Below are 18,862 nucleotides of genomic sequence, written 5' to 3'. Positions count from 1 at the left end.
ACCATTCTTGGTACACATGGGAAACTGTTGAGTTGGAAAAACAAATCACAAATCGGTGCGCCTGGAACCTACTACCATAACCCGTTCAAAGGCACTTAAATATTTAGTCTTCCCAATTCACCCTCTGAATGGTACTCAGACACAATCCATGTCTCATTTGTCTCAAGGCTTAACAATCCTTCTTTAATCGGCCTCCTCCCTTCATCTATTTGATTTTCTCATTAACACAGGAGAGAGACATGACTATGGTGGATCCTCTGGGGAGCCTCAACAACATCCTGATGCTGACAAGGCAGAGAAGAGTTTCTCCAGATCAGAACACCAGATGGTACAGCTTGGTCTGGTCAAGCATACAGCTTGCTCTATCTGGGTCTGGGCTGTGTTTCTGTAAAGCAGTTTATGACAACAGTGACATCAGCATCCATAATGATGTGTGTCTGTGTCCCCTCTTTATGGTTACCAGGACAACGCTAGCCCTTCCTCCTCCCGGAGTCCCTGTGTCGTGCCTCTCCTGGTAGCACCTTACTGCTGGGTATGAAGAGGTTGTCTGTGCTGCTGGTGGACTGCAGGAAAACAACAGGACTGAGTGGAACTGTGAGAGGAGGAGAAGAGAAGAAAGGATCAGATTTGACACATCAAAGTAAGTGCTGTAGTTCAGTTTGAACAAATACAATAGATCTGCCCACTGGTATCTGTTACCAGGACAACCAGCAGAGTTCTGTTAGTTGACAGGAAGATAGACTGGTGTATATGGATGTTATGAATATCATAACACTGAAAAGGATTCTGCCAATGAAAAGAGAGAAACCAATAGACCATATAAAACCTTGATGAAAGTTAGATTTAGAGGGAAAGTTTCAAGATGACCTGATATAAGGTGCTTGTTTTACAAAAACATTTAAAACAAGATGACTATCTTTACAAGATAGAAAGGAACTAAACTCAAGACACTTTAATTTTTAATACTGGAAAAGCTGTGATTCCATCAAGAAAACGAACTGTAACCATGGATGGTACATTGCCTGTTTCCCAGTCACTTGCTCTGAGACCTTGAGGTATCTTTGCAAGACTGTAGAACTGTTGTTGAGGCAAACCGGGTAAACTCCAAAGACACTGTTAACCTTAATTAGTTTATCAATCCTACCAGGGTAGTTACAAACAGTACAGAAATTGAATCATCAACATATTTTGATCATATCTTTACTATTGCTGCAGGAATGTGTTTGAAAGCATTATCCAAATTCATCGGATGTTGTGATCACAATATAGTAGTCATATCTAGGAAAACCAAAGTTCCAAAAGGCTGGGCCTAATGTTCTATATAAGAGATCATACAATTGTTTGTGGGGAATCCTATGTTGTTGATGTTATTAGGTTTTTTTTTCACAGTAAATAACTCACGGACACTAGAGAAGCTTTAACCAAGTTGAATTATTCCCAAAGGTTCTGTACATCTGTAATTCAGACAACCCAACATTTGTTCCATCCAGTTATATGTCTCACTTAAGACACTCCTTCTCTCCAATCCTTACATCTTATGGTTCCACAGGAAGAGAGTAAAGAGAGTAACAGGATACCAGACCTTTCTCCCTGATGAGAATCTGTCCTGACCTCAACCTCTCCTTCATCTAATCCACAGATGTTCGTCTCCCCTGTTTCACACTTTGCTCTCCTCTCGTCCACCCAACACATTCCAAAGCCTTTCTTCAGAGAACCATTAACTTCTGACATAACACCCAGTCTCTTTCACTTCCTATCACTACTTTAATGTCTCCATGTTCAAAGTTTAGCCGATTCCAACAATGGAAACAATATTTGTTGGTCCGAGGTGTGTAATGACGAGCAACCAGATGCTGCCCTTGACACGTTCATGAAATTGCTTATCCCAGTTACTAATAAGCATGCACCCATTAAGAAAAAACTGTTAAATCCACGTGGATTGATGATAAATTTAAAAATGGTATGATGAAGAGGGAGGCAAAAGAGATGGCATATAGGTCTGGCTGAATAACTGATTGGCGTTCCTAAGGTAAACTACCTGCTACCTGCCCAGAAGCTAGGATATACATATAATTGGTAGGTTTGGATAGAAAACACTCTAAAGTTTCTAAAACTGTTAAAATAATGTCTGTGCGTATATCATAACTTATTTGGCAGGTGAAACCCAGAGGACAAACCATCCAGGAGGAATTTTTTGTTGTTGAGGTGACTCTGTTTTCAAATGGTTTTGTGTGGCACTTTTCTGTGGCACTTGGTTGCAGTTCCTATTGCTTCCACTAGATGTCAACAGTCTTTAGAAATTGGTTGATGTTTTTCTTTAGAGAAATGAAGAAGTTCGGCTATTCAGAACGAGGGTCCAGCCTAGTGCTCTCTAATGTTTTGATGCACGCTCCAGGTCACTCGCTTCACGTTGTTTTTATCCGGTATTGAACACAGTTTATCCCGTCTTAAATTTTCTCGATTATTTACTTTTTAAAATACCTAAAGTTGGATTAGGAAAGTTGTTTGAAATGTTTGGACAGCGTTTACAGGTAACTTATTAGATATTTTGTAGTCATGCTGGGCGAGTTGGAACCAGTGTTTTTTTTAAAAATCAAACGCTGTAAGGGTTTTCTTCTGGTGAAAGAGAGGCGGACCAAAATGCAGCGTGGTGGTTATTCATGTTTTTAATAAAGACGACTATACATGAACAGACTATACAAAACAAGAAAAGTGAAAACCTAAACAGTCCTATCTGGTGCAAACACAGAGACAGGAACAATCACCCACAAAACCCAACACAAAACAGGCTACCTAAATATGGTTCCCAATCAGAGACAATGACTAACACCTGCCTCTGATTGAGAACCATATCAGGCCAAACATAGAACTAGACAAACCAGACACACAACATAGAATGCCCACCCAGCTCACGTGCTGACCAACACTAAAACAAGGAAAACACATACGAACGATAGACAGAACGTGACAAACGCGCCAAATAAATTGACATTTTGGAGATATAACGACGGAATTAATCGAACTAAAGTGATGTTTATGGGACATTGGAGTGCCAACAGAAGAAGCTCTTCAAAGGTAAGGCACAAATTATATCGTTATTTCTGAGGATTGTGTCGCGCCTGGCGGGTTGAAATATGATTGTCATGTGTTTGTTTGATGGGGTGCTGTCCTCAGATAATCTCATGGTTTGCTTTTGCCGCAAAGCCTTTTTGAGATCTGACACGGTGGCTAGATTAACAAGAAGTTAAGCTTTGCACTTGTGAATGAATGAAAGTTAAATATTTCTCATTAAAAAATATATATTTTGCACTCTGCAATTTCACTGGATGTTGTCAACGTTCCGCTAGCAACGTCCCGAACCCTTTCAACAACGGGGAGATGTTACTGATGTGCTTTGTATCTGCGACGTAAAAACACGTTTTGGACTTCCACACAAGATATCTTCTTTGGTTATTTTATGTTTAAGGAAGTGTGTAGGTCACATTCTGTATCATACAGCTATGAAAGTTATATATTTAGAACCACCTGCTGATTGTAATCCAGTGACGACTGTGTCTTCAGTGTCCTATAACTGTCTAGGTTTTTGTGTTCTGACTTGTAAAACAGGATGAATAAGTAATGTAAACATAGCAGTAATTACCAGGAAGCTCTACAATTGTTTTAAAATCACACTAAGATTGTTAAAACTGGCCTCGGGTTATTGAGAGATCTGATTTAGGATTTACCCTCGTAGCAAGGTTGTTTTATCATGTGGTTTCATTCGGGTCTTTATTTAAAAATAACACTGTCTTTGGCAGGAGAAAGACCAGACTCGGAGGAACCAGAGCCAGGGACGTCCCAACTCGCAAGACGACACCACTGCTCCCAATGTGGAAAGTGTTTCAACCATTCATGGGAGCTGAAACGGCATGAGAGAACACACACAGGAGAGAAGCCTTACCGCTGCTCCCAATGTGGAAAGTGTTTCGGCCGTTCGGAGGAGCTGAAACAACATGAGAGAATACACACAGGAGAGAAGCCTTACCACTGCTCCCAGTGCGGAAAGAGTTTTCACCAGAAAGCACACCTGAAAGCTCACGAGAGAATACACACAGGGGAGAAACCTTACCGCTGCTCCCAATGTGGAAAGTGTTTCGGCCGTTCGGAGGAGCTGAAACAACATGAGAGAATACACACAGGAGAGAAGCCTTACCACTGCCCCCAATGTGGAAAGTGTTTCGGCCGTTCGGGGGAGCTGAAACAACACGAGAGAATACACACAGGAGAGAAGCCTTACCACTGCTCCCAGTGTGGAACGTGTTTCAACCATTCATGGGAGCTGAAACGGCATGAGAGAATACACACTGGAGAGAAGCCCTACCACTGCTCCCAATGTGGAAAGTGTTTCGGCCGTTCAGAGGAGCTGAGACAGCATGAGAGAATACACACAGGAGAGAAGCCTTACCACTGCTCCCAGTGTGGAAAGTGTTTCAACCATCCAGGGACGCTGAAGCTGAAACCACTGCCCCAATGTGGAAACATGAGAGAATACACACAGGAGAGAAGCCTTACCACTGCCCCAATGTGGAAAGTGTTTGGAAAGTGCCGTTCGGGGAGCTGAAACAACATGAGAGAATACACACAGGAGAGAAGCCTTACCACTGCTCCCAATGTGGAAAGTGTTTCAACCAGAGAGAGAAAACTGCTCCCTGAAAGTGTTTCAACCGACATGAGAGAATACACACAAGGCAGAAGCCTTTCCACTCCTCCCAGGGTGCAAAGCTTTTGCCCATATAGGAAGCCTGAAAGAACACATTAGACTGCACACAGAGGAGAAGGCTTAGAAAATCTCAGACTGTGGGAAAACATATTACTCATAACAGTCATTTAAGAGAAATTACTTCTCTTAGCGTGTATATTGATATTTCACATCACATTGACTTAATTCACCAGAGAACATACACAGTGCTCCCGTTGTCTTATATTGTTGACTGACAATGTGTTTACCTGTCTTTACCATATGTAATTAAATGGTACAGGGTATACTCAAACATATATTTGTTTGTTTTTATAAGAAAACATGAATTGAATATGGAGTCTGTCAGTTTGAATATAAAGAAGATCAGGTTCCTTCTTTTAAACTGTCCTTTTTTAAATTCTTTGTGTGTGTTTATCTGGGTGTGTCATTCCTCCAGCACTACAGATAATCAAGTGATATTTGGATGTGATTCATTAGTTGCATTGTTGACATTTGCATTGTTGGCCCACTGATGATTTAATGAAATGAAAATGTTCAGACTCTGTAATGGAAAACGTTAATTGTTTGTGTGTCCACATAACTGAGTATGTGACTAACCTTGTGAAACTGTCCTATTATAAGCTCCTGTTCTTGGGAGTATCATTCTGTGTTGCAAACCAATTTGCACCTGTGTCCTTGTATGAATAAAGTCCCTCCCGGGAACAGGAAACTATAAAGATATGTGCTCATCACTCAATATTTCAGGAATTCAGACTGTCTACACTGCACTGTGTAACTCTGTTATTCTCTCTGAGCTCAGAAATAAAGAATCTTGGTTCGACTTGGACTCCAGCAGATCCTTATTTTATAATATCCACCACAACTCGCCCATGGATTGCTGTTTATTATTGTCTCAATGAAGAGTTCCTCTTTCGACTTTCCTGGGGGCAATTACAAACCTCCCACTGGTTGAATAAACGTTGTTACCCGAATGATCAGATTATTATTTTATTTGTCAATTGGCAAGCAAGCATCGATCATCATGTCACCAGAATAATGAACCTCAAAATGTATTGGAAAGGAGCATCAAGCTCATCACGTGCACTTTCACCAACCTGTGAAGTTCATAACTTATTTCATCTGTAGCCTAATAAACTACATGGTTTCTCAAGTCATAGTGGGAGGACCACACAACATATCATCATGTGACTCCAAGTTAACTAAGATGTGATTGTTATCATTAAGGAGTTTCCACAGCCATTTCTCGCTTAGACATTTTTACTGACACAAATATACAAACAAATTGTCAAACGAAGTAACAAATCGTCTGTCGGCATTTATAAAAGTGTACAGGCATATCCTGTTTCCGTCATCCCGGTCATTACTTTTGAAATGGTTGGATCAATATCCACCTTCATGATGTGGATGAAGCCTGATTTGGAATGTCTTAGTAGTTCTATATGATGTCATAATACACCCCTCTGATAATCAAGTGATATTTGGAATGTCTGAGTAGTTCTATCTGATGTCATAATACTCCCCTCTGATAGTGATACATTTGCTCCATTGTTTCCATGTCAGTTGGTTTCCCACTCTGATGATTTATATCTGACAGAGGGGCTTTAAATGAATAGTATGGTGACATCTTAGTGTGTCTTGAAATAGGATTATTAATCATTGTAGTGTCTTAACACTGAGTACTTATTTATGTAATAAGAAAGACTCTGAATACAAGCAATTGACCTGGAGCTTCACATTTACTCAAACTAGTTAGTACCAGAATAACATAGAACAATACTGCGCATGACCAAGGGCACTTCATCCTTAAAGGGGACATCAGTAATTAACAGAACATAACAATCATAAACTCCTATAGCAACAATACACTGCAGCTTTGACATCAAGAAGAGAATGGGCTGATGGGTGGTGGTGCTGAACTCTAGTCACTGTTACTAGCCGTCTACCAAGGCTGTCCAATATGAATGTTCAAATAGTCACTGTTCTAGCCGGCCTCCCCCCAGTATCCTGCCCTGAACTTAGTCACTGTTACTAGCTGTCAACCACCCAGTACCCTGCCCTGAACTTAGTCACTGTTACTAGCTGTCAACCACCCAGTACCCTGCCCTGAACTTAGTCACTGTTACTAGCTGTCAACCACCCAGTATCCTGCCCTGAACTTAGTCACTGTTACTACCTGTCAACCACCCAGTACTCCACCCTGTATTCTAGTCAAGGCTCATCCTATATAACTACTGCTGTACACACCTTTTATATTCATATACGGTCCACAATGTCTAGACACACCATCATATACATTTTAAACAAATTGTATATATTTATATTCCAGACTCTGACATTCCTCGTTCCACCATTTCAATATTTCTAAATCCTTAAAATAAATTGCAGGGAAAATCAGTAGGTCACACAAATGACTATTTCTAAACAAAAATAATAGACTAGTAGAATGGGAGAGGTTTCTTATACTATCTTTACTTACTCAGTGAAGAGACTCCAGGGACGGTGATGAAGAATCAACCAGAGAATCAACCAGATTAATTCACAATCAGTGTTGTTGAGCAGAGAATCAACCAGATTGATTCACAATCAGTGGTGATGAAGCAGAGGAATCAGATCAGACAGTGAAGAGACTCATTGATTCACAGTCAGGGTGGTTTTGAGCAGAGAATCAACCAGATTGAACAGTCAGTGTTTTTGAGCAGAGAATCAACCAGATTGATTCAATCAGTGTTGTTGAGCAGAGAATCAACCAGATTGATTCACAATCAGTGTTGTTGAGCAGAGAATCAACCAGATTGATTCACAGTCATTGAGCAGAGAATCAACCAGATTGATTCAGTCAGTTTTTGAGCAGAGAATCAACCAGATTGATTCACAGTCAGTGTTTTTGAGCAGAGAATCAACCAGATTGATTCACAGTCAGTGTTGTTGAGCAGAGAATCAACCAGATTGATTCACAGTCAGTGTTGTTGAGCAGAGAATCAACCAGGTAATCCATGTCCAAGTTATTCAGGTGCATAATAAAATGTTTTTATTCTATTCTTGTTATTCAACTAAAAAATGTTCTCTGAATGAGAACAAGCACATCTCTGAGCGTTATGCATTATTACATCGATTGACTGAATGATGAAGCTGACAGCTTTGTAGTAAAACAGGTTTGGAGTTAATTCCAATTCAATTCCAGTCAATTCCGGAAGTAAATCAAATTCCAATACCAGCTCTTCATAATTGAAAACCATAGAAGGGAATTGCCATTTTCAGTTGACTTCCTGAATGCTGAATGGCAGTGAGATGCCACCCTCCTTCTCACATCCAGCCTGTTCCTGATATTCTGCTCTACATACAACGCATTCGGGAGGTATTCAGACCTCTTGACTTGTTCCACATTTTGTTATGTTCGTCTTAATCTAAAATGGATTAAATTGGGATGTTTTCCTCATCAATCTACACACAACACCCCATAATGACAAAGCAAAGACAGGGTTTTAGAAATGTTTGCAAATGTATTTTATAATTAAAAACTGAAAAATAACATTTACATAAGTATTCAGACCCTTTACTCCGTACTTTGTTGAAGCAATTTGTAATTTGCAAATAAATTCATTAAAAATCCTACAATGTGATTTTCTGTATTTTTTCTTCTCATTTTGTCTGTCATAGAATAAGTGTACCTATGATGAAAATTACAGGCCTCTCTCATCTTTTTAAGTGGGAGAACAATTGGTGGCTGACTAAATACTTTTTGCCCCACTGTATGTTAATCTCTAGGAGACAGAACAAGTCTCCTTCCTGAGCGGTATGACGGCTGTGTGGTCCCATGGTGTTTATACTTGCATACTGTTGTATGTAAAGATGAACATGGTATCTTCAGGCGTTTGGAAATTTCTCCGAAGGATGAACCAGACCTGTGGAGGTCTACAATAATTTTTCTGTGGTCTCGGGTGATTTCTTTTGATTTTCACATGATGTCAAGCAAAGAGGCACTGAGTGTGAAGGTAGGCCTTGAAATACATCCACAGGTACACCTCCAATTGACTCAAATTATATCAATTAGCCTATCAGAAGCTTTGAAAAACATGACATCATTTTCTGGCATTTTCCAAGCTGTTTAAAGGCAAAGTCAACATAGTGTATGTAAACTTCTGACCCACTGGAATTGTGATACAGTAAATTATAAGTGAAATAATCTGTCTGTAAACAATTGTTGGAAAAATGACTTTTGTCATGCACAAAGTAGATGTCCTAACCGACTTGCCAAAACTATAGTTTGTGAACAAGACATTTGTGGAGTGGTTGAAAACTGAGTTTTAATGACTTCAACCTAAGTGAATGTAAACATCCCTTGTATAGCCTCCACATTGACTCTGTACTGGTACTGTACTGGTACCTCCTGTATATAGCCTCCACATTAACCTATATAGCCTCCACATTAACTCTGTACTGGTACCTCCTGTATATAGCCTCCACATTAACTCTGTACTGGTACCTCCTGTATATAGCCTCCACATTAACTCTGTACTGGTACCTCCTGTATATAGCCTCCACATTAACTCTGTACTGGTACCTCCTGTATATAGCCTCCACATTAACTCTGTACTGGTACCTCCTGTATATAGCCTCCACATTAACTCTGTACTGGTAACTCCTGTATATAGCCTCCACATTAACTCTGTACTGGTACCTCCTGTATATAGCCTCCACATTGACTCTGTACTGGTACCTCCTGTATATAGCCTCCACATTGACTCTGTACTGGTACCTCCTGTATATAGCCTCCACATTGACTCTGTACTGGTACCCCGTGTATATAGATAGCCTCCACATTGACTCTGTACTGGAACCCCGTGTATATAGATAGCCTCCACATTGACTCTGTACTGGTACCTCCTGTATATAGCCTCCACATTGACTCTGTACTGGTAACTCCTGTATATAGTCTCCACATTGACTCTGTACTGGTACCTCCTGTATTTAGCCTCCACATTGACTCTGTACTGGTACCTCCTGTATATAGCCTCCACATTGACTCTGTACTGGTACCTCCTGTATATAGCCTCCACATTGACTCTGTACTGGTACCTCCTGTATATAGCCTCCACATTGACTCTGTACTGGTACCTCCTGTATATAGCCTCCACATTGACTCTGTACTGGTACCTCCTGTATATAGCCTCCACATTGACTCTGTACTGGTACCTCCTGTATATAGCCTCCACATTGACTCTGTACTGGTATCCCCTGTATATAGCCTCCACATTGACTCTGTACTGGTACCTCCTGTATATAGCCTCCACATTGACTCTGTACTGGTACCCCCTGTATATAGCCTCCACATTGACTCTGTACTGGTACCCCCTGTATATAGCCTCCACATTGACTCTGTACTGGTACCCCCTGTATATAGCCTCCACATTGACTCTGTACTGGAACCCCCTGTATATAGATAGCCTCCACATTGACTCTGTACTGGTACCTCCTGTATATAGCCTCCACATTGACTCTGTACTGGTACCCCCTGTATATAGCCTCCACATTGACTCTGTACTGGTACCCCCTGTATATAGCCTCCACATTGACTCTGTACTGGTACCTCCTGTATATAGCCTCCACATTGACTCTGTATTGGTACCCCCTTTATACAACCTCCACATTGACTCTGTACTGGTACCTCCTGTATTTAGCCTCCACATTGACTCTGTACTGGTACCTCCTGTATATAGCCTCCACATTGACTCTGTACTGGTACCTCCTGTATATAGCCTCCACATTGACTCTGTACTGGTACCTCCTGTATATAGCCTCCACATTGACTCTGTACTGGTACCTCCTGTATTTAGCCTCCACATTGACTCTGTACTGGTACCTCCTGTATATAGCCTCCACATTGACTCTGTACTGGTACCTCCTGTATATAGCCTCCACATTGACTCTGTACTGGTACCTCCTGTATATAGCCTCCACATTGACTCTGTACTGGTACCTCCTGTATATAGCCTCCACATTGACTCTGTACTGGTACCTCCTGTATATAGCCTCCACATTGACTCTGTACTGGTACCTCCTGTATTTAGCCTCCACATTGACTCTGTACTGGTACCTCCTGTATATAGCCTCCACATTGACTCTGTACTGGTACCTCCTGTATATAGCCTCCACATTGACTCTGTACTGGTACCTCCTGTATATAGCCTCCACATTGACTCTGTACTGGTACCTCCTGTATATAGCCTCCACATTGACTCTGTACTGGTACCTCCTGTATATAGCCTCCACATTGACTCTGTACTGGTACCCCCTGTATATAGCCTCCACATTGACTCTGTACTGGTACCTCCTGTATATAGCCTCCACATTGACTCTGTATTGGTACCCCCTGTATACAGCCTCCACATTGACTCTGTACTGGTACCCCCTGTATATAACCTCCACATTGACTGTACCGGCACACCCTTTATATAGCCTCCACATTGACTCTGTACCGTTACCCCCTGTATATAGCCTCCACATTGACTCGGTACTGGTATCTCATGTATATAGCCTCCACATTGACTCTGTACTGGTACCCCATGTATATAGCCTCCATATTGACTCTGTACTGGTACCTCCTGTATATAGCCTCCACATTGACTCTGTACTGGTACCTCCTGTATATAGCCTCCACATTGACTCTGTACTGGTATCCCCTGTATATAGCCTCCACATTAACTATGTACTGGTACCTCCTGTATATAGCCTCCACATTGACTCTGTACTGGTACCCCCTGTTTACAGTCTCCACATTGACTCTGTACTGGTACCCCATGTATATAGCCTCCACATTGACTCTGTACTGGTATCCCCTGTATATAGCCTCCACATTGACTCTGTACTGGTACCTCCTGTATATAGCCTCCACATTGACTCTGTACTGGTACCTCCTGTATATAGCCTCCACATTGACTCTGTACTGGTACCTCCTGTATATAGCCTCCACATTGACTCTGTACTGGAACCCCGTGTATATAGATAGCCTCCACATTGACTCTGTACTGGTACCTCCTGTATATAGCCTCCACATTGACTCTGTACTGGTACCCCCTGTATATAGCCTCCACATTGACTCTGTACTGGTACCTCCTGTATATAGCCTCCACATTGACTCTGTACTGGTACCTCCTGTATATAGCCTCCACATTGACTCTGTACTGGTACCCCTGTATATAGCCTCCACATTGACTCTGTACTGGTACCTCCTGTATATAGCCTCCACATTGACTCTGTACTGGAACCCCGTGTATATAGATAGCCTCCACATTGACTCTGTACTGGTACCTCCTGTATATAGCCTCCACATTGACTCTGTACTGGTACCCCCTGTATATAGCCTCCACATTGACTCTGTACTGGTACCTCCTGTATATAGCCTCCACATTGACTCTGTACTGGTACCTCCTGTATATAGCCTCCACATTGACTCTGTACTGGTACCCCCTGTATATAGCCTCCACATTGACTCTGTACTGGTACCTCCTGTATATAGCCTCCACATTGACTCTGTATTGGTACCCCCTTTATACAACCTCCACATTGACTCTGTACTGGTACCTCCTGTATTTAGCCTCCACATTGACTCTGTACTGGTACCTCCTGTATATAGCCTCCACATTGACTCTGTACTGGTACCCCCTGTATATAGCCTCCACATTGACTCTGTACTGGTACCCCCTGTATATAGCCTCCACATTGACTCTGTACTGGTATCTCATGTATATAGCCTCCACATTGACTCTGTACTGGTACCCCATGTATATAGCCTCCATATTGACTCTGTACTGGTACCTCCTGTATATAGCCTCCACATTGACTCTGTACTGGTACCTCCTGTATATAGCCTCCACATTGACTCTGTACTGGTATCCCCTGTATATAGCCTCCACATTAACTATGTACTGGTACCTCCTGTATATAGCCTCCACATTGACTCTGTACTGGTACCCCCTGTTTACAGTCTCCACATTGACTCTGTACTGGTACCCCATGTATATAGCCTCCACATTGACTCTGTACTGGTATCCCCTGTATATAGCCTCCACATTGACTCTGTACTGGTACCTCCTGTATATAGCCTCCACATTGACTCTGTACTGGTACCTCCTGTATATAGCCTCCACATTGACTCTGTACTGGTACCTCCTGTATATAGCCTCCACATTGACTCTGTACTGGAACCCCTGTATATAGATAGCCTCCACATTGACTCTGTACTGGTACCTCCTGTATATAGCCTCCACATTGACTCTGTACTGGTACCCCCTGTATATAGCCTCCACATTGACTCTGTACTGGTACCCCCTGTATATAGCCTCCACATTGACTCTGTACTGGTACCTCCTGTATACAGCCTCCACATTGACTCTGTACTGGTATCTCATGTACATAGCCTCCACATTGACACTGTACTGGTACCCCATGTATATAGCCTCCATATTGACTCTGTACTGGTACCTCCTGTATATAGCCTCCACATTGACTCTGTACTGGTACCTCCTGTATATAGCCTCCATATTGAGTCTGTACTGGTACCTCCTGTATATAGCCTCCATATTGACTCTGTAGTGGTACCTCCTGTATACAGCCTCCACATTGACTCTGTACTGGTACCTCCTGTATATAGCCTCCACATTGACTCTGTACTGGTACCTCCTGTATATAGCCTCCACATTGACTCTTTACTGGTAACTCCTGTATATAGCCTCCACATTGACTCTGTACTGGTACCCCTGTATATAGCCTCCACATTAACTATGTACTGGTACCTCCTGTATATAGCCTCTACATTGACTCTGTACTGGTACCCCCTGTTTACAGTCTCCACATTGACTCTGTACTGGTACCCCATGTATATAGCCTCCACATTGACTGTGTACTGGTATCCCCTGTATATAGCCTCCACATTGACTCTGTACTGGTACCTCCTGTATATAGCCTCCACATTGACTCTGTACTGGTACCCCTGTATATAGCCTCCACATTGACTCTGTACTGGTACCCCTGTATATAGCCTCCACATTGACTCTGTACTGGTACCCCTGTATATAGCCTCCACATTGACTCTGTACTGGTACCTCCTGTATATAGCCTCCACATTGACTCTGTATTGGTACCCCCTGTATACAGCCTCCACATTGACTCTGTACTGGTACCCCCTGTATATAACCTCCACATTGACTGTACCGGCACACCATTTATATAGCCTCCACATTGACTCTGTACCGTTACCCCCTGTATATAGCCTCCACATTGACTCTGTACTGGTATCTCATGTATATAGCCTCCACATTGACTCTGTACTGGTACCCCATGTATATAGCCTCCATATTGACTCTGTACTGGTACCTCCTGTATATAGCCTCCACATTGACTCTGTACTGGTACCCCATGTATATAGCCTCCACATTGACTCTGTACTGGTATCCCCTGTATATAGCCTCCACATTGACTCTGTACTGGTATCCCCTGTATATAGCCTCCACATTAACTATGTACTGGTACCTCCTGTATATAGCCTCCACATTGACTCTGTACTGGTACCCCCTGTTTACAGTCTCCACATTGACTCTGTACTGGTACCCCATGTATATAGCCTCCACATTGACTCTGTACTGGTACCTCCTGTATATAGCCTCCACATTGACTCTGTACTGGTACCCCCTGTATATAGCCTCCACATTGACTCTGTACTGGTACCCCCTGTATATAGCCTCCACATTGACTCTGTACTGGTATCTCCTGTATATAGCCTCCACATTGACTCTGTACTGGTACCTCCTGTATATAGCCTCCACATTGACTCTGTACTGGAACCCCGTGTATATAGATAGCCTCCACATTGACTCTGTACTGGTACCTCCTGTATATAGCCTCCACATTGACTCTGTACTGGTACCCCCTGTATATAGCCTCCACATTGACTCTGTACTGGTACCTCCTGTATATAGCCTCCACATTGACTCTGTACTGGTACCTCCTGTATATAGCCTCCACATTGACTCTGTACTGGTACCCCTGTATATAGCCTCCACATTGACTCTGTACTGGTACCTCCTGTATATAGCCTCCACATTGACTCTGTACTGGTACCCCTGTATATAGCCTCCACATTGACTCTGTACTGGTACCTCCTGTATTTAGCCTCCACATTGACTCTGTACTGGTACCTCCTGTATATAGCCTCCACATTGACTCTGTACTGGTACCTCCTGTATATAGCCTCCACATTGACTCTGTACTGGTACCTCCTGTATATAGCCTCCACATTGACTCTGTACTGGTACCTCCTGTATATAGCCTCCACATTGACTCTGTACTGGTACCTCCTGTATATAGCCTCCACATTGACTCTGTACTGGTACCCCTGTATATAGCCTCCACATTGACTCTGTACTGGTACCTCCTGTATATAGCCTCCACATTGACTCTGTATTGGTACCCCTGTATACAGCCTCCACATTGACTCTGTACTGGTACCCCCTGTATATAACCTCCACATTGACTGTACTGGCACACCCTTTATATAGCCTCCACATTGACTCTGTACTGGTACCCCCTGTATATAGCCTCCACATTGACTCTGTACTGGTATCTCATGTATATAGCCTCCACATTGACTCTGTACTGGTACCCCATGTATATAGCCTCCATATTGACTCTGTACTGGTACCTCCTGTATATAGCCTCCACATTGACTCTGTACTGGTACCTCCTGTATATAGCCTCCACATTGACTCTGTACTGGTATCCCCTGTATATAGCCTCCACATTAACTATGTACTGGTACCTCCTGTATATAGCCTCCACATTGACTCTGTACTGGTACCCCTGTTTACAGTCTCCACATTGACTCTGTACTGGTACCCCATGTATATAGCCTCCACATTGACTCTGTACTGGTATCCCCTGTATATAGCCTCCACATTGACTCTGTACTGGTACCTCCTGTATATAGCCTCCACATTGACTCTGTACTGGTACCTCCTGTATATAGCCTCCACATTGACTCTGTACTGGTACCTCCTGTATATAGCCTCCACATTGACTCTGTACTGGAACCCCGTGTATATAGATAGCCTCCACATTGACTCTGTACTGGTACCTCCTGTATATAGCCTCCACATTGACTCTGTACTGGTACCCCCTGTATATAGCCTCCACATTGACTCTGTACTGGTACCTCCTGTATATAGCCTCCACATTGACTCTGTACTGGTACCTCCTGTATATAGCCTCCACATTGACTCTGTACTGGTACCCCCTGTATATAGCCTCCACATTGACTCTGTACTGGTACCTCCTGTATATAGCCTCCACATTGACTCTGTACTGGAACCCCGTGTATATAGATAGCCTCCACATTGACTCTGTACTGGTACCTCCTGTATATAGCCTCCACATTGACTCTGTACTGGTACCCCCTGTATATAGCCTCCACATTGACTCTGTACTGGTACCTCCTGTATATAGCCTCCACATTGACTCTGTACTGGTACCTCCTGTATATAGCCTCCACATTGACTCTGTACTGGTACCCCCTGTATATAGCCTCCACATTGACTCTGTACTGGTACCTCCTGTATATAGCCTCCACATTGACTCTGTATTGGTACCCCCTTTATACAACCTCCACATTGACTCTGTACTGGTACCTCCTGTATTTAGCCTCCACATTGACTCTGTACTGGTACCTCCTGTATATAGCCTCCACATTGACTCTGTACTGGTACCCCCTGTATATAGCCTCCACATTGACTCTGTACTGGTACCCCCTGTATATAGCCTCCACATTGACTCTGTACTGGTATCTCCTGTATATAGCCTCCACATTGACTCTGTACTGGTACCCCATGTATATAGCCTCCATATTGACTCTGTACTGGTACCTCCTGTATATAGCCTCCACATTGACTCTGTACTGGTACCTCCTGTATATAGCCTCCACATTGACTCTGTACTGGTACCCCTGTATATAGCCTCCACATTAACTCTGTACTGGTACCTCCTGTATATAGCCTCCACATTGACTCTGTACTGGTACCCCTGTTTACAGTCTCCACATTGACTCTGTACTGGTACCCCTGTATATAGCCTCCACATTGACTCTGTACTGGTACCCCTGTATATAGCCTCCACATTGACTCTGTACTGGTACCTCCTGTATATAGCCTCCACATTGACTCTGTACTGGTACCTCCTGTATATAGCCTCCACATTGACTCTGTACTGGTACCTCCTGTATATAGCCTCCACATTGACTCTGTACTGGAACCCCCTGTATATAGATAGCCTCCACATTGACTCTGTACTGGTACCTCCTGTATATAGCCTCCACATTGACTCTGTACTGGTACCCCCTGTATATAGCCTCCACATTGACTCTGTACTGGTACCCCCTGTATATAGCCTCCACATTGACTCTGTACTGGTACCTCCTGTATACAGCCTCCACATTGACTCTGTACTGGTATCTCATGTACATAGCCTCCACATTGACACTGTACTGGTACCCCATGTATATAGCCTCCATATTGACTCTGTACTGGTACCTCCTGTATATAGCCTCCACATTGACTCTGTACTGGTACCTCCTGTATATAGCCTCCATATTGACTCTGTACTGGTACCTCCTGTATATAGCCTCCATATTGACTCTGTAGTGGTACCTCCTGTATACAGCCTCCACATTGACTCTGTACTGGTACCTCCTGTATATAGCCTCCACATTGACTCTGTACTGGTACCTCCTGTATATAGCCTCCACATTGACTCTTTACTGGTAACTCCTGTATATAGCCTCCACATTGACTCTGTACTGGTATCCCCTGTATATAGCCTCCACATTAACTATGTACTGGTACCTCCTGTATATAGCCTCTCCACATTGACTCTGTACTGGTACCCCTGTTTACAGTCTCCACATTGACTCTGTACTGGTACCCCATGTATATAGCCTCCACATTGACTCTGTACTGGTACCCCCTGTATATAGCCTCCACATTGACTCTGTACTGGTACCTCCTGTATATAGCCTCCACATTGACTCTGTACTGGTACCCCTGTATATAGCCTCCACATTGACTCTGTACTGGTACCCCCTGTATATAGCCTCCACATTGACTCTGTACTGGTACCCCCTGTATATAGCCTCCACATTGACTCTGTACTGGTACCTCCTGTATATAGCCTCCACATTGACTCTGTATTGGTACCCCCTGTATACAGCCTCCACATTGACTCTGTACTGGTACCCCTGTATATAACCTCCACATTGACTGTACTGGTACACCATTTATATAGCCTCCACATTGACTCTGTACTGGTACCCCTGTATATAGCCTCCACATTGACTCTGTACTGGTATCTCATGTATATAGCCTCCACATTGACTCTGTACTGGTACCCCATGTATATAGCCTCCATATTGACTCTGTACTGGTACCTCCTGTATATAGCCTCCACATTGACTCTGTACTGGTACCCCATGTATATAGCCTCCACATTGACTCTGTACTGGTATCCCCTGTATATAGCCTCCACATTGACTCTGTACTGGTATCCCCTGTATATAGCCTCCACATTAACTCTGTACTGGTACCTCCTGTATATAGCCTCCACATTGACTCTGTACTGGTACCCCTGTTTACAGTCTCCACATTGACTCTGTACTGGTACCCCATGTATATAGCCTCCACATTGACTCTGTACTGGTACCTCCTGTATATAGCCTCCACATTGACTCTGTACTGGTACCCCTGTATATAGCCTCCACATTGACTCTGTACTGGTACCCCCTGTATATAGCCTCCACATTGACTCTGTACTGGTATCTCCTGTATATAGCCTCCACATTGACTCTGTACTGGTACCTCCTGTATATAGCCTCCACATTGACTCTGTACTGGAACCCCTGTATATATAGCCTCCACATTGACTCTGTACTGGTACCTCCTGTATATAGCCTCCACATTGACTCTGTACTGGTACCCCTGTATATAGCCTCCACATTGACTCTGTACTGGTACCTCCTGTATATAGCCTCCACATTGACTCTGTACTGGTACCTCCTGTATATAGCCTCCACATTGACTCTGTACT

General features: G+C 43.1%; 1 pseudogene; it reads left to right on the top strand.

The window, feature by feature from the left end:
• The first annotated feature begins 488 nt into the window (after positions 1-488).
• LOC123990434 overlaps positions 489-18,862 on the top strand; it is a 34,686-nt pseudogene continuing 16,312 nt past the window's right edge.

The sequence above is a fragment of the Oncorhynchus gorbuscha genome, linkage group LG12 (genome assembly GCF_021184085.1).
Source record: "Oncorhynchus gorbuscha isolate QuinsamMale2020 ecotype Even-year linkage group LG12, OgorEven_v1.0, whole genome shotgun sequence".
Classification (NCBI taxonomy): Eukaryota; Metazoa; Chordata; class Actinopteri; order Salmoniformes; family Salmonidae; genus Oncorhynchus; species Oncorhynchus gorbuscha.
The sequence above is the reverse complement of the archived record's forward strand: the minus strand, read 5'-3'. Positions and strand labels throughout refer to the sequence as shown.